This window comes from Bos indicus, chromosome 17, assembly GCF_029378745.1.
Source record: "Bos indicus isolate NIAB-ARS_2022 breed Sahiwal x Tharparkar chromosome 17, NIAB-ARS_B.indTharparkar_mat_pri_1.0, whole genome shotgun sequence".
Classification (NCBI taxonomy): Eukaryota; Metazoa; Chordata; class Mammalia; order Artiodactyla; family Bovidae; genus Bos; species Bos indicus.
Window position 1 is genome coordinate 6,705,773 of NC_091776.1, and position 23,191 is coordinate 6,728,963.

General features: G+C 39.7%; 1 long non-coding RNA gene across 1 annotated transcript; it reads left to right on the forward strand.

Moving 5' to 3' along the window:
* The first annotated feature begins 41 nt into the window (after window positions 1-41).
* LOC139176682 (uncharacterized) lies at window positions 42-22,683 on the forward strand. Its single transcript, XR_011561080.1, has 2 exons — window positions 42-180; window positions 22,385-22,683. It is a non-coding gene; the product is annotated as an uncharacterized lncRNA (long non-coding RNA).
* The last annotated feature ends 508 nt before the right edge of the window (window positions 22,684-23,191 follow it).

Here is a 23,191-nt window from a genome sequence, read left to right on the forward strand (position 1 = left end):
TCGCGACAACAGAGAGAGGCAAGCGTCCGACTGTGCCTGCGACAGCGCCCTCATGTGTGTGGAGGCTGTGCAGAATGCCGCGGCCGTTAGTTGAGAGGCTGAGCTCCGGAAGTGCCGGCGCTGGTAATCTGAGGTGCGGGCTCCTGGTAATGATGGTTCCCGAGGCTCTGAAGTCCGGAAGTAGGTTTCCTTGGAAGCGGACGCCCACTCAGCGTCGTTCAAAGCTAAACTCACCGTGTCACTTTCAAGCCTGTTTCTTCTTAAACCCCAAGCCTGTGGGATTCGGGATTAGACAGCAGGTCCTACGTTCTTATGCTAGTTTCAGTAATAATATTTAGCCTTGTGGCTTGTCTGTACTTCCTTGTATTTGAGATGGAGGCGATAGTGTGATCTACCTCGTAGGATTAAGATTAAATAAGTGTAACATTGAAGATACTGGTTATGTTTTGCTTGTTGTTGAAAGCTGCTGGTTGGTTAGTGGAATACGTTCGCCTTGTGAGCATCCATCAAGCTGTACACTAACTAGTGTACTTTTCTGTAAATTTCTAATACATTGATAAAAAGGTGTTTTGGGGGCGATGGGTTATTTTTGGGGGGGAGGGGAGTTGTTTGTTTCTGTTTCAGTGGAGTGACTTCTCATTGTTTTCCTGAGGGACTATGGTTGCACTGTTTCCAGATACTTTGATTTTTCGGGAAAAGTTTATTTCAGTTGCAGGGAAATTCCTCCTGGCTAGATGTGGTCTACTAGCTTCAAATGTGTAATGAGTCCCTGAAAAACTGGCCCATGTAGGCTTGGTACTCAGCCAGTGGTATGCTGAGTTCCCCTCTGGCAAAAATCTCTGCTACCAAGCGAGAAACCTGGCTGGAGTCACATCACTCCCACAAGCCTTCAAGTCCTTTAATCCCTTTCAGCCCTTCTGAAAGCCTACATCCTTTACCTCCTGTGACCCTTACTTTCTAAAACAGTCTTCCTAAATCTCCAATCCTAGCTGGCTTAGTTCACAACAGTATGAATATACCTAACACTACTGAACTGTACACTTAAATATGGTTAAAATGATAACTTTTACATTGTGTTTTTATCACAGTTATTTTTTTTAAAGTCCTTGTGGGTGTGTTAAGTCGATTCAGTCGTGTCCGACTCTTTGGGACCCTGTAGATTGTAGCCCACTAGGCTCCTCTGTCCATGGGATTCTTCAGGCAAGAATAATGAAATGGGTTGCTATGCCCTCCTCCAGGGGCTTTTCCCCACCCAGGGATCAAACCCACATCTCTTAAGTCTCCTGCATTGGCAAGTGGGTTCTTTATTGTTAGGGCCAGAAATGTCCTTAGCTGAACCTACAAAACCTCTTTTATCTTGATTTACCTCTGTTTTCATTCTCACGCCTTAGTCTTTAGTGGATATCCCAGGTCTGGACATTTAGAACTTTTTAAATTTCCTTGTAGTAAGGTGTCTCTTGCCTCCATTCCTTTTCCCTCATCAAATACCTGTGCATTTTCAAGGCATGTGAACGTTCTCAGTCACTTAGTCGTGTCCAGCTCTTTGTGACTCCATGCACTGTAGCCTGCCAGGATGCTCTCTGTATGGCAAGAATGCTGCAGTGGGTTGCCATTTCCTTCCCCAGGGGATCTTTCCAACCCAGGGACCCGCTTCTCCTTTGTGGCAGGTAGATTCTTTACCCCTGAGCCACCAGGGAAGCCTCATTTTCGAGCAGCTCAGGTTCATTTCTTCTTTCACTAAGAGATTAATTCCCCAGACAACAAGTCTTCCCTCACATCTGTTCCCAGAAGAACTAACACTACTTAACTTGTTAGTAACTACTGGTAAATGTATCCCTTTCTTACTGTAAGCAGGAGGGCATGCAGTGCAGTCGTTTTCTTATTTGTGGCCATTTTTTAGCACATAGTGGGCCCTCATAATATTTGTTGGATGAATAAATAATAATAGACAACATTGGTGATGGTCCCAGTCTTTTGAACTTTGAGGATGGATCTAGATTTTCAAAATAATTTGGGGAATCAACATAACAACAATTTAAAATTTTCACCAATCTATGAAACAAAACCAAAAACAACTGCCTTTTTCTATCAGCCTCATTTCACTTGAAAATTATATTTTGACCCTCCAAATAAAAAGAAAACCCTCTAAAAATTCATAAAGAACCCATATTCTAAATTAGCTTTATGAAAAACTCTACAGACCTTATTTTTCTTGTCTCATCACAGATTCAAGACTACTCGTGATCAGTGGAAATCAGTGATTCCTTCCAAATATGGTACTGAGTCTAATAAACCATTAATTCTATATTTGACAGTTGCCTTGACTAAGTTTACTTCATAGGTGGCACTTTGCTGGTTTAAAAATTTCCCAATGGAAAATTTTATCAACCCCCAAGTCAGAATAAAAATTGAACTTGCTTTCTTCCTAGACTGATTCCTCTTTCTGCCCAAGAGTGCAAGAGTCACAGGGGAGTCATTAATGAAGTCAGCTGCGTCTAGTTTATTCTGGAGACACCAGCACCTGAGGGATTTGTCAGAGGTACAAATTTCAGTCCTCAACTTTGCCTTGTAATGAAAGCTTTTTAAAAATTGTATTTCTCTAACACTGTTGTCTTTTATGGTGCAATCATCAGTTTTAAATAAAATATATCCATTAAAAGATAGTATGAGAGGTGTCAATCAGTTTATTAGGTCTCAACTGTATAGGAATTTCAAAATTCATATGGAATAAAATGGAACAAAAGCTGTCACTATAGCAGACCTAGTAAAGTCTCAACTAGTATGGATATAAGAATTGGGCCATAAAGAAGGCTGAGCACTGAAGAATTGATATTTTTGAATTCTGGTGCTGGAGAAGACTCTTGAGAGTCCTTTGGACTGCAAGGAGTTCAAATCAGTCAATCCTAAAGGAAATAAATCCTGAATTTTCATTGTAAGGACTGGTGCTGAAGCTCCAATACTTTGGCCACCAGAAGCAAAGAGCCGACTCATTGGAAAAGAGACCCTGGTGCTGGGAAAGATTGAGGGCAGGAGGAGAAGAAGGCAACAGAAGATGAGATGGTTGGATGGCATCACCAACTCAATAGATATGAGTTTGAGCAAACTGGGAGATAGTGAAGGACAGAAGACTGTTGGGCTGGAGTCCACGAGTTTGCAAAGAGTTGAACACGACTTAGCGGCTGAACCGCAACAGTACGGTATCACTGCTGCTTTTCTCTCTTCCCGTCTGTGACTAATCTGTTAAATCCATCAGTGATTTTGATTAAAGTTTGATTGCTATGTTCTTTATTTCTGAAATAAAAAGTGATTTTTTCAGTTTATGTCATTTATTTTAAAGATTTATTTATTTATTTTATTTTTCGGCTGTGGTGGGTCTTTGTTGCTGCCCCCGGACTTTCTCTGGTTGTGGTTAGTGGGGTCTCTTCTTCCTTAGGGTGCGCAGGCTTCTCTTTAGGTGGCTTCTCTTGTTGCAGAGCACAGGCCCTAGGCACGGGCTCGGTAGTTGTGGTGCACAGGATAAGTTGCTCTGCGGCATGTGGGATCTTCCCATGCCAGAGATCACACTGGTGTCCCTTGCATTGCAAGGCAGATTCTTAACCTCTGGAGCACCAGGGAAGCCCTATGTCACTTCTTTAAACTATTTTTTATTGGGGTTACATTGCTTTATAACATTGTGCTTCATGTGTTTAATTTATATAACTTTGTTGTTCCTTATTCTTTCGGACATCTTGAATGTCAGGTTTAAACCCAGTGAACGTAATTGTGATTGGCATCTGAAGGGTGGTGGGAGTCTTGTAAGACTGAGCCGTTAGCCTCTCCAATTGTTCAGGTCAGTCCCTCAGTCGTGTCCGACTCTTTGCGACCCCATGAATCGCAGCACGCCAGGCCTCCCTGTCCATCACCAACTCCTGGAGTTCACTCAGACTCATGTCCATCGAGTCAGTGATGCCATCCAGCCATCTCGTCCTCTGTCGTCCCCTTCTCCTCCTGCCCCCAATCCATCCCAGGATCAGAGTCTTTTCCAATGAGTCAACTCTTCGCATGAGGTGGCCAAAGTACTGGAGTTTTAGCTTCAGCATCATTCCTTCCAAAGAAATCCCAGGGCTGATCTCCTTCAGAATGGACTGGTTGGATCTCCTTGCAGTCCAAGGGACTCGCAAGAGTCTTCTCCAACACCACAGTTCAAAAGCATCAATTCTTCGGCGCTCAGCCTTCTTCACAGTCCAACTCTCACATCCATACATGACCACAGGAAAAACCATAGCCTTGACTAGATGGACCTTTGTTGGCAAAGTAAGGTCTCTGCTTTTCAATATGCTATCTAGGTTGGTCATAACTTTCCTTCAAGGAGTAAGCGTCTTTTAATTTCATGGCTACAGTCACCATCTGCAGTGATTTTGGAGCCCCCCAAAATAAAGTCTGACACTGTTTCCACTGTTTCCCCATGTATTTCCCATGAAATGATGGGACCGGATGCCATGATCTTCGTTTTCTGAATGTTGAGCTTTAAGCCAACTTTTTCACTCTCCTCTTTCACTTTCATCAAGAGGCTTTTTAGTTCCTCTTCACTTTCTGCCGTAAGGGTGGTGTCATCTGCATATCTGAGATTATTGATATTTCTCCCAGCAATCTTGATTCCAGTTTGTGTTTCTTCCAGTCCAGCATTTCTCATGATGTACTCTGCATAGAAGTTAAATAAGCAGGGTGACAATATACAGCCTTGACATGCTCCTTTTCCTATTTGGAACCAGTCTGTTGTTCCATGTCCAGTTCTAACTGATGCTTCCTGACCTGCATATAGGTTTCTCAAGAGGCAGGTCAGGTGGTCTGGTATTCCCATCTCTAAGAATTTTCCACAGTTTATTGTGGTCCACACAGTCAAAGGCTTTGGCATAGTCAATAAAGCAGAAATAGATGTTTTTCTGGAGCTCTCTTGCTTTTTTGATGATCCAGCGGATGTTGGCAGTTTGGTCTCTGGTTCCCCTGCCTTTTCTAAAACCAGCTTGAACATCAGGAAGTTCACGGTTCATGTATTGCTGAAGCCTGGCTTGGAGAATTTTGAGCATTACTTTCCAATTGTGAATCAAGTTAAATTTAGATAACCAGCTGGTGGCCAAGAGTTTTTTGTTGGTGTGGGAACATCTCCCCCGACCATCTCCAGAATTGTTGTAACATCATTTTCTCCCAGTCTGTAAACACCCCTATCTCATTTCCTTTTCTTTTCAGCTACAGCTCATGGTTGTTTCATGTGAACAACATACTTTTTCACCAAAACTCTGTACTTCCTCGAAGCCTTAGCCTTCTCTGACCCTGCCCAGAAAACCCTAAACCTACTTCAGTGTGCAATTTACCCTTCATGGTAGTATTTGCCCCCATTTTTCCACCTGCCTTTATCTATGACCATGCGTTGTCCCCTCTCACACTAACTCTGGGCTTGATAGTGTGACTTGCTTTCATCAAGGGACATTAGCAAGTTGGGCAGTGACTTAAAAGATGCTTGCACACATGGGCTCACTCTCTCTGCTCTTCAGAACACTGAGCTCACTTCCTGAAGAAGCCTGATCTAGCCTGCTGGAGAGGAGCCATGATTTGAAGGGGAAATAACAAGGCCCAGCTGAGGTCTCTCCAGAACAACCTGGCTACCAACCATTAGGTATTTTTTAAAAAGGCCATCCTAGACCATGTAGTCCAAGTGAGCTCGCCCAGAACAGAAGACCCACCCAGCTGACTCGTAGAATCGTGAGAAATAATAAATGTTTGTTGTTTTAAGTGTTGGAAGAGTTTGGGTTGCAACAGAAAGTACTGTGCATTTTTCCGTACCCTTACAATGACCCTACCCTCATGGTGTGGTTAGAGAAAACTGCACATTTCAGACTAGAACTATGAGAAATCAATGATCTCAGTTGAGTCTTGGGCCCCCGACAACCCTTTTCCCTGTCAACAACCCTTCCCCTTCCTCTCAATGTGTGACTATTACAGTCGCTCACAATGCTGTTCCTGTCCCCAACTCAGCCTATCCCCTGTCATATTGAGAAAATGACCTCATTGCCTGCTTCAGATAAGGTGGGGCTTGCAGGCCCAGTAAGGACCTGATGTTTTCCTGTGTTTTGGGTGAGAAACCATCGGAGGCCTGTGAGTAGCAGAGTGACACTGGCTGCTGTGTGGAGAGCGCTGTGTGGCAAGCAGGAGTAGAAACAAGGAGCTGTTTGAGGAGACGACAGGAGCTCTGCGCAGGGAGACAGAGGAGGCAGTGCGCGGGGTGGAGAGCTGTGGTGGCAGGACTCTGTTCAAGGGGACTGAAACGCAGGCGGCATCCTCTGGACTTAAGTGAGTGCAGTTGTCCTGGGTAGAAGGATGAAGTGAAAATTCTGGTTATGCTTTGAAGATGAGAGCCTAAAGAATATGGTGATTAATTGATGTGGGAAGAAAAAGAGGAAATCAGCGATAATCACATTTCACTGTAATTATTATTATTTTTTTTAATTGGTGCTTTCTAACCACTCCAGAATTCTTGCCTGGAGAATTCCATGAAGTGAGAATCCTGGCAAGCCATGTTGTCGCAAAGAGTCGGACATGGCTGAGCAACTAACACTTTCACTACCTCATTCCCTCCTGGGAAGAAGGCAGAGACTCCTAAATATCTCTCTTTGTATATTAGTCTTGAATGAATGGATGAATGACTCAATCGATGAATCCTGATTAATATTTTTACTTTATATCAGACTACGCATTTTCTTTTGAAACTTAGCTTTTCTCTTTCTTTTCCTATTTACAAAGTGAAAATGGAGTAACGCGTTCTCATTGTAGAGGTGTTCCAAATGGAATTGTGAAAATGCACTCTATTTTCTCCCAAAGCACAGTGATCAGAACAGTACAGGTCAACAAACTATGATCAGTTGGCAAAGAGAATGAAATCAATCCTGTGGCTGAACACCCTGTTCAGGTGAGGGTGTTTTTCCATGGTAGAGCATTGTCTCTTGAGGAAGTAGTGTGCTAATTTGCATTCTGGCTTAAGCTCCTTATCTTGTTGCCAACTGGCACCTTTCATTGCCCTGTGACAGAAGACCAGCTGAATCCCCGAGTGCTGCAGAATATTTTATTGGTCATGTCAAACACATTAAGGCCTGGAAAATTTCTTAAGGTAACCAGATGCTCTTCAGAGTTACATAGAGGAGACAAACAAGAAAACAGGGAAAGGAGTCACTCCTTGTTTTCTTATTTGAAAACAAGAAAAGACAGTTTTAACAAGTTTAAAGGCCTCAGGGTATAACTGGAAGAACAAGGATTTTGAAGCCAGACCTGGTTTCAAACCATTGCTTTGTCACGTGGTACGGGACTTTGTATTAGAGTCTGTTTTCTCACTGATTAAGTGGGAACAATACCTGTATCCTGTGGTTACTGAAAAGTTTAAATGACACAGTATACATTGGAAGCCTAGCACAGGCACATAGTAGACACTCAGTACCTGTTAACTCTCCTTTTGTCTCTCTCTCCAAAATGAATGTCAGAGTTACTGTCTTTTTCTCAGCTGCGCACTCACTGAGCCCCTCCCTGTCCTTAACCTTATTAAAGGTCAAGTGTTGCTCTCCTCGGAGCGCACTCAGCCATGTGGTTTCTTGGGAACAGATGGGAAGAAGGAGCTTGTCCAGGGAGGGAAGCAAGAGAATTAGGAAGGAAAGCTGACATGAAGTCTGCACACAGTGATGCAGCGTCATTACAGAGCTGCAGCCGTACAATCAAATTGGATTCCTTATTACCATTGCTGTCACAAAAACAGCACACGTCCTTGGCACACTCACTTTTTTTCTGATACCCGTGCAGCCATTATTGCTGGTTTTAAGTGGGGATTGAAGCCACTTCCCTTACACTGTAAGAGTATAACTTGTTGCTGTTGTTCAGTCACTTAGTCGTGTCTGACTCTGCAACCCCATGGACTGCAGCACATCAGGCTTCCCTGTCCTTCACCATCTCCTAGATCTCTAGTCTTTCCCATTCTATTGTTTTCCTCTATTTCTTTGCATTGATCACTGAGGAAGGCTTTCTTATCTCTCCTTGCTACTCTTTGGAACTCTGCATTCAAATGGGTATATTTTTCCCTTTCTCCCTTGTCTTTAGCTTCTCTTCTTTTCTCAGCTATTTGTAAGGCCTCCTCAGACGGACATTTTACCTTTTTGCATTTCTTTTTCTTGGGGATGGTTTTGATCATTGCCTCCTGTACAGTTATGAATCTCTGTCCATAGTTCATCAGGCACTCTATCAGATCTAATCCCTTGAATCTATTTCTCACTTCCACTGTATAATCATAAGGGATTTGATTTAGGTCATACCTGAATGGCCTAATGGTGTTCTCTGCTTTCTTCAGTTTAAGTCTGAATTTTGCAATAAGAAGTTCATGATCTGAGCCACAGTCAGCTCCAGGTCTTGTTTTTGCTGACTGTATAGAGCTTCTCTAGCTTCGACTGAAAAGAATATAATCATCTGATTTCAGTGTTGACCATGTCCATGGTGATGATGTCCATGTGTAGAGTCTTCTCTTGTGTTGTTGGAAGAGGGTGTTTGCTATGACCATGCGTTCTCTTGGCAAAACTCTTTGCCAAGAGAGTTAGCCTTTACCCTGCTTCATTCTGTACTCCAAGGCCAAATTTGCCTCTTACTCCAGGTATCTCTTGACTTCCTACTTTTGCATTCTAGTCCCCTATGATGAAAAGGACATCTCTTTTTGGTATTAGTTCTAGAAGGTCTTATAGGTCTTATTGGAACCATTCAACTTCAGTTACTTCAGCATTACTGGTTGGGGCATAGACTTGGATTACTCTGATATTGAATGGTTTGCCTTGGAAACAAATGAAGAACATTCTGTCGTTTTTGAGATTGCACCCAAGTACTGCATTTCAGACTCTTTTGTTGACTATGAGGGCTACTCCATTTTCTTCTAAGGGATTCTTGCCCACAGTAGTAGATATAACAGTATATCTACTATAGGCAGTGGAACTTTTCTTCTGGATAACATTTCACAGAGTGACAATCTAAGGTAGAATCTAGTGTTGTCACAACTTGGCCTCATGTATATCTGAGTTCAGTCTCACTTTATCACTTAAAAGTTTGACTTCAGAGAAGTTTTTAATCTTTCTGAACTTGTCTTCACCTTACTCTGTTAGTCGGAAGGTGAGTTCAAAACTGCCAAGTCGCACAACTCCAGGGAGTGCCACTCACATAGGTTGTACAAGGTGTTAAGCGAAAACTTGACTCAGAAACTATAATGAGACTTCGCTGATAGGCATAAGCAATGTAGAAGTTATTTGTTGCTCATGCGGCAGTCCCATTGTATACAGTCCAGGGCCGATGCACAGGCTCTGTGGTTTTAGTGTTAGTCACTCAGCCACATCTGATTCTTTGCGACTCCGAGGACTGTAGCCCACCAAGCTCCTCTGTCCGTAGAAGTGTCCCAGCAAGAATACCGCAGTGGGTAGCCATTCCCTTCTTAATCTTATTATTCTGCCATCCATAATGTGGTGCTTTCATCCACGTGGCCCAAGGTGAAAGTTAACATGTAGTTCAGCAGGGAGAGGAAAAAGCAAACAGGAAGGCATATTTCTTTCCTTGCAGAATACCATCTACAAGTCCTTTTTTATTTTTTGGCCACGCTGTGCCGCTTGCAGGATCTTAGTTCCATGCAGACCCTCAGCAGTGAGAGCGCAGCGTCCTAACCACTGGGTCACCTGGGAATTTCCCCCATCTGCAAGTTCTGTGTATCTGCTCTGCATATCACTGTGATGTGCTTACCTGTAAGAGAGGCTGGGAAATGGAGGCCTTATCTGTATAGTCATGTGCCTACCAAAAATCCTGTTATTTTTCAAAGAAGAGAAGGATGGATATTTAGGAACAATTAGTCTCTGTCTGCCTTACTTGAATTTATTTTTGAAAATTAAATGCATGGAAAGTAACTGACACAAAGTAGATTTTCAAAAAACATTCTTTTTTCCCATTTCCCTCATTCTTTCACCCTGAAAGGGAAATTATTTCCAACACCATTTATTAGCAATACATTTACAAACATAAATAAGAATACTATTTTTTTTTTTGCTTAACTGACTAATTAACTAATAACTCTATTTAAATATGCAGCACTATAATGAATGCATGAAAGGTGTTGAAGAAATAAAATGCTTGGGAACAGGGAGCACCAGAAAGAGCCTTGAAAGGGCTGATTTTGATCAGAAACTTGGTTCATAAGAACTGAGTAAGATAATGAAAGTGGTGGTAAGCAAATTTAGGTGAGCAGTTCAGGGTCCCAACACAGGGTCCGAATGACTGAGAGTCATTTTGAACTGTCACTTAGGGGATAAACCAGTGGTAGAGGGAAAAGAGGCTCTGGAAGAAATTTAGTCTGGGCTTAGGTGGAAATATTTTGTTAGTGTTTTTGGGTGTTTGTTTTAAATTTATTTTATTGAGGTGTATTGATTTGCAATGTTGTGTTGATTTCTGCTGTACACAAAGTGGTTGAGTTACACATATGTCTATGTATTCTTTTTCCATATTATTTTCCATTATGGTTTATTGATAAACAGTATGTATAGTAGGACCTTGTTGTTTATCCAATTCTGCATGTAATAGTTAGCATTTACTAATCCTGTGCTCTCAGTCCATCACCCCCATGCCCCTCCCCCTTGGCAACCACAACTTTGTGCCCTGTCTGTGAGTCTCTTTCTGTGTCATACCTAGGTTCGTTTGTGTCATACTTTAGTCCCCACATATAAGTGATACCACATGGTATTTGTCTTTCTCTTTCTGCCTTACTTTGCTTAGTATGATAATCTCTAGGTCCATCTCTATTTCTGCAGTTGGCATTATTTCATTCTTTTCATGATGCATACTCTGTTATATGTATGTACCACATCTTCTTTATCCATTATGCTGTCAACAGGCATCTAGGTTGTTTCTGTGCCTTGGCTATTGTGAATAGCGCTGCTTTGGACAAGGGTTGCATGTATCTTTCTGAATTAGAGTTTTGTCCTGGTATATGCCCAGGAGTGGGATTGCTGGATCACATGGTAATTATATTTTAATTTTTTGAGGAATCTCCTTACTGTTCTGCATAGTGGCTGCATCAACTTATATTCCTACCGACAGTGCAGGAGGGTTCTCTTTTCCACACCCACTCCAGCATTTGTTATTTGTTGATTTTTTAATGATGGCCATTCTGACAAGTATGAGGTGATTAGGTGGAAATATTTTCAGCCAGCAGGAGAGAATAGGTCTGTTTCTAACCTCTAAAGAGTCAGAAATAGAGAAAGGTGCTTTTGACAAGAGTAAACAAAGAATGATTTTAAAGGAAATACATTCACTCACAGACTCATGTATTGATTCATTTATTAGTGATATTCAAAATTTATTCATTTTGAATGATGATTCATTCAAAAACAGGGCTCTGCCCTCAAGAGTCTTATGGTCTAGCATGCTAAGGAGATTGAGAAATGTGGTCTGATAAACTTACACATGGCCTCATCTGTACATGGATTCTACTCAGTGACACCTTCAAATAGTGTAGTGAACAATATATGTACCGCCACAAAGTCTGTGTATAGTCAATGCAAATTATGAAGACTGCAGAAACATTATGCCTCTTGTTCAAACTTTTAATCAGAGCAAATATCCACATACACACTTCTTACCCTCAACTCCTGTATTGCAAATACATGGATATTCATTTAACTAGGATCTCTACGATGATGTTCATCGTAACAAGATTTTTACTTGTAAATCAGATATTTATTCATTCAATAGTATTGTTGAGATACATAGCATGACCTTTATCCTTTCCATATGACCTTTATTTTGAGAGCTTCTCAAGTACTGTGATAAGTGTAATTTGCAATTAACCGACTTGGCTTCAGTCCCAGCTTTCCCACCAAAAGTCACTTAATCCTTCTGAGATGTAGGTCCCTGCAAAATGGAGATAATAATGCCTGCCTAGTCTACCTTACAGAATTATTGCTGTGCTCTCAGTAAAATTAAAAATGCAGAGAAATAGTGAGTTTTTTTAATTGCTATAATTTCAGACCTTGAGCATATATCAGCATCCAGAATGATATTTAAACTGCCACCTAATTTTTCTGGGCAACTTGAGAGATGAGTTCAGACTGAATTTCTCTTTTTCTCTGCTAACCTACCACACAACTTGATGTTTTCTATTCCTCTTCCTGTTTCTGCATTTGTCCCTCTCAATAATTGCTAAAATGAGAATTGGTTTAAGTAATTTAAACTGCTGGTAGTTACACTGAAAATACAGAGAAAACAGGTAGAAGCTTTTGTTATTTTGTTGCAGTGAGAAAGAAAATCAGGAGCAGTCCTTATCTCACTTAGTCTCTTACAGCTTTCATGACCACAGTGTAAGACAGGATTATTAATGAGGAAAAAAAGGCTACATGCTTTAGTGAGTTCCCCCAAATCACACAGCTATAAATGTAGAGCTGGGATTCAAAACCAAGTTTGATAACAGAGATTAACTTTTTCCCTCTAACAAATTCCCACATGATGCTGGGAATTACGTATCCTGATCTTGCTCTGCATTTTAAGAACCACTGGGCCAGACTACTGTATTCATCATCTAGTATCAATAATACTGTATTGAACATTGGGTTAAAAAACCAGCATATACTAGCTGGGAACAACTAAGATTACCCCACTTGAAACATATACAGTCCATTTTGTGTGTTTTTGCACTAAAAAAATAGAGGAACAAAAAACACATGAGACATATAGGAAACAAAAATGACAAATGTAAATGCAGTCCAGTAACCTGACATGTGAGTGGATGAACCGATCCAATCAAAACGCAGACACTGTCAAACTGGACTTTTAAAAGGGATTCAACTATATATTGTCTACAGAAGAAGCTATTATAAAACTAGATACTTTATATTCAAAAATACAAATAAATAGAAAGTAAAGGAAAAGAAAAGGATATGTAATGCAAACATCAAAAGAAACTAAAATGACTAATGTGACAAAATAGACAAAGTCTATTAAAATGTTATTGGAGATGAAGAGGGATATTTCCTAATGATAAAAGGGTCAGTCTATCAGGAAGCCATGACAGTTGTAAACATACATGCATCCAGCAACAGATCATCAAAAATACATAAAGCAAAAACTGACAAACGAAGGGAAAAGTAGTTCTACGATAATAATTGGAGACTTCTCCATTTTCAAAAATGAACAATTAGATAGAAGACCAATAAAGAAATTGATGACTTGAACAATGCTATAAGCCAGTTAGGCCTAATAGATACAGAGAGAGCACTCCACCCAACAGCAGCAGAATTCAGTCCTCTCAAATACACATGGAAGATTCTCCAGGATAGACCATATGCTGAGCCATAAGGTAAACTTCAATACATTTAAGAGGATAGAAATAATACAAAATATGTTCTCAAACAAAGTGTCGAGAAAAATCAGTCTAAGAAAAGAAATGGAAATTTTTATTTGAGCATGATTTGAGGATCATAACCTAGAAAGAGTATCTCAGAAAGCTCTGAGGACTGTTCTGCCCATCAAAAGTCAATACACAGTTATAGAGGAATTTTTTTGAGACAGAGGGCTATACATCAAAAGCTGTATTACTGACATTTTACATAATCCAGATCTGAGTGTGGCCCCATATCAAGAAAGAATGTTACCTTTAAGGAGTTGTCTTAAGAGAATGTTGCTCTTAGTGTTTGAGTGGGAATTTCTGCCAGTGGGGAAGGGTTGGTTGATTAAAATACGGATACACAATGTACAGTAGGGGGAAAGAGGAGAAAAAAGGAAAAGAAAATTTTATTTAAATTTTTTTTTGTCTTGCCATAAAATGTGAATTTTGTTTCACAAAAGAATGAAATTAGAAATAAGTAACAAAAAGAATCTGGGGAAATTCATAAGTAAATTAAAAAACAGACTCCTAAGTACCCAAAGGGTCAAAGAAGAAAGCCAAAGTGAAATTAGAAAATACTTTGAGATGAATGAAAATGAAGCAGCATACCAAAACTTATGGGATATAGCTAAAGCAGCACTTAGAATGTAATTTATAGCCTAAAATGCCTGAATTAAAAGAAAGCTCTTTAATCTATAACTTAACCTTCTATCTTAAAACACTGGAAAAGCAGGAGCAAATTAAATCTTAGGCAAACAAGGAAGAAAATAATGAAGCTTAGAGAGGAAATTAATGAAGTAGAGAATAGAAAAACAATAGAAAAAATAAATGGAAACAAAAGGTTGTTCTTTGACTAGATCAACAAAACTGGCAAATCTTTAGCTAGACTGGCCAAGAAGAAAATTTTTAAAGACTCAAATTACTAGAATCAGAAATGAAATAGGGGATATTCTTGCTGGACTTACAGAAATAAAAAGGATTATAAATGAATACTATGAACAACTATATGCCAATAAATAGATAACAGGAGAAATGCAGAGATTATTATAAAGACACTACCAAAACTAACTCAAGAAGAAATAGGTAATCTTAAGAGACATATAATAAGCATATTGAGTTGGTAATAAAAAGTACCTGAAACTGCAATTCAGACTGAGACTTGAACCCACAATCTTTTAATTGAGATCACACACTTGTTCTCAGGACTTAATGAAGCTCAGTTTCTTGATGTCTTATCTCAGAATTCAACGAGAGACAAAGTGGATTTATTTAGAGAGAAACACACCCACAGAATATGGGCCATCTCAGAAGGCGAGAGGCCCTGTCTTGGTGTGGTTAATTTTTATGGGCTGAGTAATTTCATGGGCTAATGAGTGGGAGACTGATTCTATCTCAGGGGCCACCACCCACTTTTTGACGTTTTATGGTTAGCTTCAGAACTGTCGTGGCACTGGTGGCTGTGTCATTTAGATGCTAATGTAAATGAGTATAATGCAATGAGTGTATAATGAGGCTCAAGTTTCACTAGAAGTGGAATCTTCTGTCATCTTGGACCTAGATGGTTCTGACCAGTTTTTGTCATATCCTATGATGGCACCCCACTCCAGTACTCTTGCTGGAAAATCCCACGGACGGAGGAGCCTGGTGGGCTGCAGTCCATGGGGTCACAAAGAGTCAGACACGACTGAGCGACTTCCCTTTCACTTTTCACTTTCACGCATTGGAGAAGGAAATGTCAATCCACTCCAGTGTTCTTGCCTGGAGAATCCCAGGGACGGGGGAGCCTGGTGGGCTGCCGTCTATGGGGGTCACACAAAGTTGGACACGACTGAAGCGACTTAGCAGCAGCAGCATGACTATGTCATTCTTTTAAAGGTTGTGCCCTGCCCCCTTTCCCTCTGTTTATACCCACAAAGAAAAGCCATACCCCAGGTGGCTTCACTGATGAATTCTACCAAACATTTAAAGAAGAATTAGTACCAGTTCATCACAAACACTTGCAAAACATAGAAGTTGAGGGAGCACTTGCAGGCTCACTCTATAGGGCTCATTCGATACTATCGTGTCCAGTATTACCATGATTTAAAAGACTTGACAGAGCTATTCTAAAACTAAACAAGCTATTACAAAAAGAAAACTAAAAGCCAGTATCTCTTATGAATGAAATCCTCAACAAAATACTAGAATTGAATCCAATAACATATAAAAAGAATTATATACCATGACCAAATGGGATATATTTCAGGAATGTGAGATTGGCTTAATTCTCAAAATCAATAAATGTAATATACCATATCAATAAAATTAAAAGGAAAAATCAAAACAAAAAAACAACCTATGCACTGGGAGAAAAAACTCACAGTGTTCATAGTAGCACTACTTAAAATAGCCAAGAGATGGAAGCAACCTAAGTGTCCATTAACAGATGAGTCGATAAAGAACGTGGTGCATATATACAACGGCATGTCACTGAGCCATAGAAAAGAATGAAATACCACTTACAGCAACATGGATGGACCTAGAGATTACTGTACTAAGCCAATAAGACAGAGAATGACAAACATGATATCACATAGCTGCGGAATAAAAAATAGTACAAATGAACTTATTTACAAAATAGAAGCAGACTCACAGGCGTAGAAAACAAACATGGTTACCAAAGGGAAAGAGGTTGTTGTTCAGTCGCTCAGTCATGTCCAACTCTGAGACCCCATGGACTGCAGCATACCGGGCTTCCCTGTCCTTCACCATCTCCTGGAGTTGGTGACGGCATCCAACCCTCTCATCCTCTGTCGTCCCCTTCTCCTCCTGCCCTTAATCTTTCCCAGCATCAGGGTCTTCTCTGATGAATCGGCTCTTCGCATCAGGTGGCCAAAGTATTGGAGCCTCAGCTTCATCATCAGTCCTTCCAATGAATATTCATGATTGAGTTTCTTGAAGGAGGGGAGAGGGATAAATTGGGAGTAGGGGGTTAGCATGTACACTACGATATATACGATATATAATATACAAGCATTTACTGTATAGCACAAGGAAGTACAATATATTCAATATCTTGTAGAAAAAACTATAATAGAAAAGCATTTTTAAAAGAATGTAGATATCTACATATATGTTTATAACTGAATCACTTTGCTGTACACCTGAAACTAACATTGTAAATCAACTTTGTGTGCATGCATGCTAAGTAACGTCAGTCTTGTCTGACTCTTTGCAATCCCATGGACCATAGCCTACGAGACTTGTCTGTCCATGGGATTTTCCAGGCAAGAATCCTGGAGTGTATCATCTATACTTGTTTTTTAAAAAAGCAAAAACCACATGATCATCTCAGTAGAAGCAGAAAGAGCATTAACAAAATCCAACATTCTTTCGTGATAGAAACACTTAGCAAACTAGTAAATAAAAAGGAACTTCCTCAACCTATTAAAAAGCACCTATGAAAAGCCTACAGCCAACAATACACTTAATGGTGAAAGACTATGATTTTCCTCTAAGATCAGAAATAAAACAAGGATATCCACTCTTGCTACTTCTAGTCAACATTATGCTAGAGGTTCTAACAGAGGAATTAAGCAAGAAAAAGAAAGGAATTCAGATTGGAAAGGAAGAAGTAAAACCATATGCACAGATGACATGATCTTGTATGTAAAGAATTAAATAAAAAAAGAAAAGCACCCCCCAAAAAACCCCAAAAATATAGACTATAAACTAGTATAATAAAATTGCAGGATGAAGGATTGATATACAAAATTCAAATGTATTTTTATACATTAACAATGAATTGTCAGAAAATGAAATTAAGGTACAATTCTATTTATAATAACATCAAAAAGAATAAAATACTTAGGGGTAAATTAAATTGAAATAAACCCATGTGTTTATGGTCAGCCTATTTTTAAAATGAGTACCAAGACCATTCAATGGAAAAAGAATAGTCTTTTCAGCAAATGATGCTGGGACAACTGAATAGCCATATGTGAAAGAATGAAGTTGGATCCTTATCTCACACTGTGTACAAAAATTAACTCAAAATGGATCAAAGACCTAAATTTAATAGCTAAATTTATTAAGCATTAGAAAAAATAGAGGTAAATCTTCTTGACTTCAAGTTTGACAATTGATTCTTAGATACGACACTAAAAGCACGAGCAAAAAAGAAAAATAGATAAGTTGGACCTCATCAAAATTAAATTTTTTTCTGCTTCAAATGAAACTGTAAATAAAGTGAAAAGATCCACAAGACGAGAGAAAACATTTACAAATCATATATTTGCTAAGAGTATTGTATCTGGAATATATAGAAAACTCTATCAACTCAATAATGAAAGACTGATAACCCAATTAAAAATGGGCAAAGGATCTGTGAAGACAGTTCTCCAAAGAAGACATACAAACGACCAACAAGAACATGCAAAACTGAATGACGTCAATAGTCATTAGAGATGACTAATAGTCATTAGACTAGTATATCCATATGGTATATATAGATATAATAGTATATCCGTATCTATTTTACCATATGGATATACCATAATCTAAGGTATATCCATATGGTAAAAAAAAAAAAGAATGGTGCATGCTACAACATAGAGGAATTTTGTAAATATTATGCTGAGTGAAAGAATCCAGACACAAAATGCCAAATATTTTATGATTCATTTATTGAAATAACCAGAGTTGGCAAAGTCCTAAAAACATAAAACAGATTACGGATTCCCTAAGATTGGGAATGGGGGGAGGGAGAAACAAGAAGTAATTGTTTAATGGGTACAGAATTTCTCTTCGGGATGATGACGATATTCAGGAACTAGATAGTGGTGATGGTTGCACAAACTGTGAATACACTAAATGTAACTAATGGTAAATTATTGTTTTGTATATAGTTCACCACAAGGATAATGATAAAAACAAAGCACTTTTCCTACCATTGTTTAAGAAATAAAACTTTTTAAATATAAAAAAGCAAACTGACTCCAACAACAAAAATAAACATTTTATTGTTTAAAAAACATTGTGAATTATTAGTTGATTTAAGAAAGAAATGGAAAATTGTATTCGAGCCAGTTTGAGGACTATCGCCCGTGAACAACCTCTCAGAAAGCTCTGAGAAATGTGCTACTCATTAGACGTCCAAACCCAGTGATGCAGGTTATTTTGGACAGAAGGCTGTACATTTAATGATGTATTATTGGCAGTTTACACAATCCAGCTCTGCAGGTACAAAGTGGTCGGTCATTGTGACCCCTTACAAGATCAAGAAGGGATGAATGCTCTTATTTGAGGAGTCACATTGTTGATGCCAGGAGAATGTTGCTCTTTATGATTGAGCAGGTATTTCGCTCCTGGGAGGCCGTGGTTGATGCATGATGCAGACACAATGCACAGTAGAGGGGAGGGAGGAGGCCAAAGGGCAAAGACAGTGTATTATGCTTAAATTTTTCCTGTCGCGCATAAAATAAAACATGAATTTAATTTCACAAAACAAAAGCAAGTTAGGCTCTTTTCCTTCATATAGTTATACTCAATACCAAAATAATATGGCTCCAAGTTTCTTTGGTAGGTTGTGGGGACCTAAGGTCATTTATTGAGCAATGAAGTGACACAATCAGAACTCTAGGAAATCCATCTGGCATACAAATTTGGTAGGCTGGAGGGGGAGTGGAGGCACAGGCCTCTTGCAGTGGTCTCAGCCCCTAGGCGCACTAAACTGGGCATTTTTCTTTCTATTCCTAGAAAGAAACATATGAAATCTTGTGTTTACCCTTTTGTTTTCTTTTACACCCACTGCACTTACAATTAGACTTCTATTATAGCAGGAGAGAGCAGACCAGAATATAGATAGTGGTATCCTTCTAGATGGGGCTTCCCAGGGGGCTCAGTGGTAAAGAACCCACCTGCCAATGCCTGAGATACAGGAGACGTGGGTTCGATCCCATCAGGAAGATCCCGTGGAGGTAGGCAGGCAACCCACTCCAGTATTCTTGCCTGAAGAATCCCATGGACGGAGGAGCCTGGCGGGCTGTAGTCCACGGGGTCGCAAAGAGTCGGACACAACTGAAGCAACTGAACACTACCACGATCCTTCTAGATAACAGGCAAATTGAAAGCTTCCCAAAGGAAACATCAGACCAGGAAGTATCAGGCAACCTAAGATTTCTTTTGTTAAACAGGAAGTTTACAGTGTTTGCTTTCTTAGTCTATAGCCAACCAGCCTAAGATAAGCAGCAGCTGCCATGTACTGATGATTAGCTAAAGGAATCATACATGTCATCTAGTTAGCTCATGTAATCCTTTTTGACAAATGTGAGTATTATTTAGTCCCATCTTATGGATGAATAAACTGGGATTCAGAGAGAACAAGAAACTGGTCCTTTAAGGTACAGTGAGTTGGACTTCACAAGACTGTATTCTCAGGAAGGAAAAAAAAAAGTTAAAATTGGGAAGCATGATGTGTTTGCTGCTCTAATGATGTGTCTATCCCACCTGAGTTTATCACAGTATTCTTTCAGAAGGGCCAGAGTAAATGTGCCTGCTTTCTGGAAATTTTAATGTATTTATTTTAATCAGTCCTTCGAGAACTCGCAAAAGACTTCTTTATGTACATCTCTTCCAAGGATGTTAAGCTTTTGCGTTATTGACTCAGAAGGATAAAGTCACAGGGCAAGGTCATCCTGCTGACATTAGGGGTGCGGGTCCCCCCTGAGGAGCGGGTCTTTACTGCGCTCAGTGTCAGAGAAGAGGTGAGAAATAGGAAACCAGAGCCTAGAGGGCCAGGAGGGGGAACTTCAGGTATTTGGCTGGGAGTTACTCTGTTTCTTGAGAATTCATTTCAGGGTCCTTCTGGAAGGGAAAAAGAGGATATCCTCTGCAACTGGGAGGCAGCCAGGCCTAGCCACCAAAGCTGTAGATGAATGGGTCTTATCTTAACAAAAGATCTTCCAGGCTCATTTCATTCTTGTTCACTTTCCTCTTGTCATCCCTCAGCCTCTGGTAAAATCTTCTTTAAATTAACTAGGCCACATAAAGTTAAGAGAAGAGCTTTGTCTTCCTTAGGCCAGAGGCTAAGAGGGAGAATGAAACTGGGGACTCAGTCACCCTGCTGGCCACTTCTCACCATTGCCCACCGTGATCTCCTTCCCACCATTGTCTGTTATGGAGGAGCAGAGGTGTGATTTGTGTTAAGGGACTCAGGGGTTCCTTATCCACTGACCTTAGAACAATGCTTGTCAAACTGCCAGTCAGATCCTTTAGTAGGTCATGGAATCAATTTAGTGAGTGTCAATCAGCACTTGCTTTTAAATGAAATGGGGTAGGACTAGCATGGACTTAGAAAGTTTAACTATTGTTTTATGAGTTTTTGTTTCAGTTTTAGAAAATATAAAGTGATGTGTGGGTGTTGGGTCACCGTATCAAATGTATTTCTTACTGTGCATTATGATCAGAAAAGTTTGAATACCACTGCTGTAAGTATCTAGTGAAATCAATTAGAGTTACCAAGGGAAAAATGAGGCTTTATATATTCTTAATTCAGTTTTATTGGCGTGTAGTTGGTTAGTTTTGCTGTACAGCAGAGTGAATCAGTTACATATGTACACATACTCGCTCTATTTTAGATTATTTTCCCATACAGCTCACTAGAGAGTACTGAATAGAGTTCCTTGTGCCATACAGTAAGTTCTTATTAGTCATCTATTTTATAAATAGTAGAGTATATATGTCAATATATATATATATATGTCAATCCCAATTTATGCCTTCCCACATCTCCCCCTTGGTAACTATAAGTTTGTATTCTACATATGTGACTATTTCTGTTTTATAAATAAGTTCTCATTTGTACCATCATCTTATATTCCACATATAAGCAATATAATGTATCATTTGTCTTTCTCTGTCTAATGTCACTCAGTGTGACAATCTTTGGGTCCATCCATATCACTGCAAATGACATTATTTTGTTCTTTTTTTATGGCTGAGTAATATTCCATTGTACATACATGTAGCACATCTTTATCCCTTCCTCTGTTGATGGACAAGGTCCATATATTTCATTGTATTTTTTTTTCACTTTAGAATTTCAAAGATTCTCCCGTTTAACACATGTAAAAAGTAACCTCCCCAAATAAAAACTCTTTTGGGTGCTTCCAGGCATTTTTGCTCTAATTAATAGTTCAAGCTCTGTCAGCACCTTTGTCTGACCTGTCAGGAATGGAGACACAAATCTGCTAGTGAGTTTAGGTGCCTGGAAATAGTGATCTTTGGCAGGACCTGAACTTGTTTACTTCTTTTAAGAATGAAAGGCATAGGCCCTCCCCTGTTGTGTCCGTGGCACAGTTAACCCAGGCCTGCTGATGGACAGGCACACTGTAACCCATAACCTGCAATTGCTACTCGTCACCCCTCAACCTGTAGTCTTCATTGTGATGCTAGATGAATGTCATCGCATAATTGAACTGTCTGTCTTTCTGGAATCAAGACAGGTCACACAGTCTCCTCTCACAACCCCCACTCCCTTGAGTTCAACAGTAAGTACTTATCCCATTAATTCTAAACCTTAATCATACTGACTTAACCTGTGATTAAACTGGTTCACATGTGCATGGCATAGGTAGTGTGAATTTATTTCTCTCCCAGACATTTTCATCACTTTATAAGTTTGATTTACAAGCTAAGTATTCAGATACCTGTTTCCTTCTAGGTCATCACAGAAGGACAGTAGTACCTCAGTTCTGGTTCATGGCGTGGGAGAAGGAAAAAAGCTCTTTACCAAAACAGATGAGCAAAAAGATTATGCAGTATCTCCGTTGTGATATCAGTCGATAATTATGACATTATAACTTACAGACAATTTAAGGGGAAACTGAGGAAGTCTCAACAAAAGCAAAATCTTAGTGTAAATAGTTGACTGACACTTAATACACCTCAGATGACCAGTCTAAACTAATTATAATTCTATTTTCTTTTCAGCAGTTGGTTCCAAATTAGGAGTGTGACCGCTTGTGCCAGGGTTCTTAGAAGCACTTCCTCATCCCTAAGAGTGGTCTTCTTTCTCTGGATACTGGCGTGTTTGGATTGTGATGCCAAGGTTTTTTGCTATCATCTGTCTCTTGCCCAAGGAGGAAGCTGTTCTCTGAAGGATGAGAGAGTAAAGATTGGAGGAGCCTTGGATCCTTCATGACCTTGTTGTGCAACAGCATCTATCAACCTTGCCCTCCCTATGAACTTCCTTGTTATATGATATAATAAATTTCCCAATTGTTTCAGTATTAGTCACAGTGTGAATGGGTTTTATTATTAGCAGCTAAAACATTCTGTTCACCAAGTGCCACTTGGTAACACTGATTTTCCACAAATGCTGGTAAAATGCTCACTTCAACTCATCCCACATTCTCCAGCATAGTTAGAGAATGCTCTGGAGAATATACATGGGTCCAGATTTTTTAGAAACTCTCCAGGTACGCAGACCTCAGTCTTGTCAGGGTTAGTCTATGTCAAAAACTTCTATTCTCTTCCTTTCAGCCAAGTACTCCACTGACCTTCATTGCAGACTCAAGCCAGGTTTGAGAATGTAATTCTTTCTTAACTGAAAGCATATAAGAGTTACCAGGAGTCAAGATGCCATGAGCTATTTGTCCCTGTATCTATTATTGAGGTGCCCAAAAAGTTTGTTTGGGTTTTTCTGTAAACTGTAACAAACTCGAATGAACTTTTTGACCAACCCAATATTTAAAGTCTGCTTAAGTTCCAGACTCTTTTTGACTAGTCTGCTGATTGGGT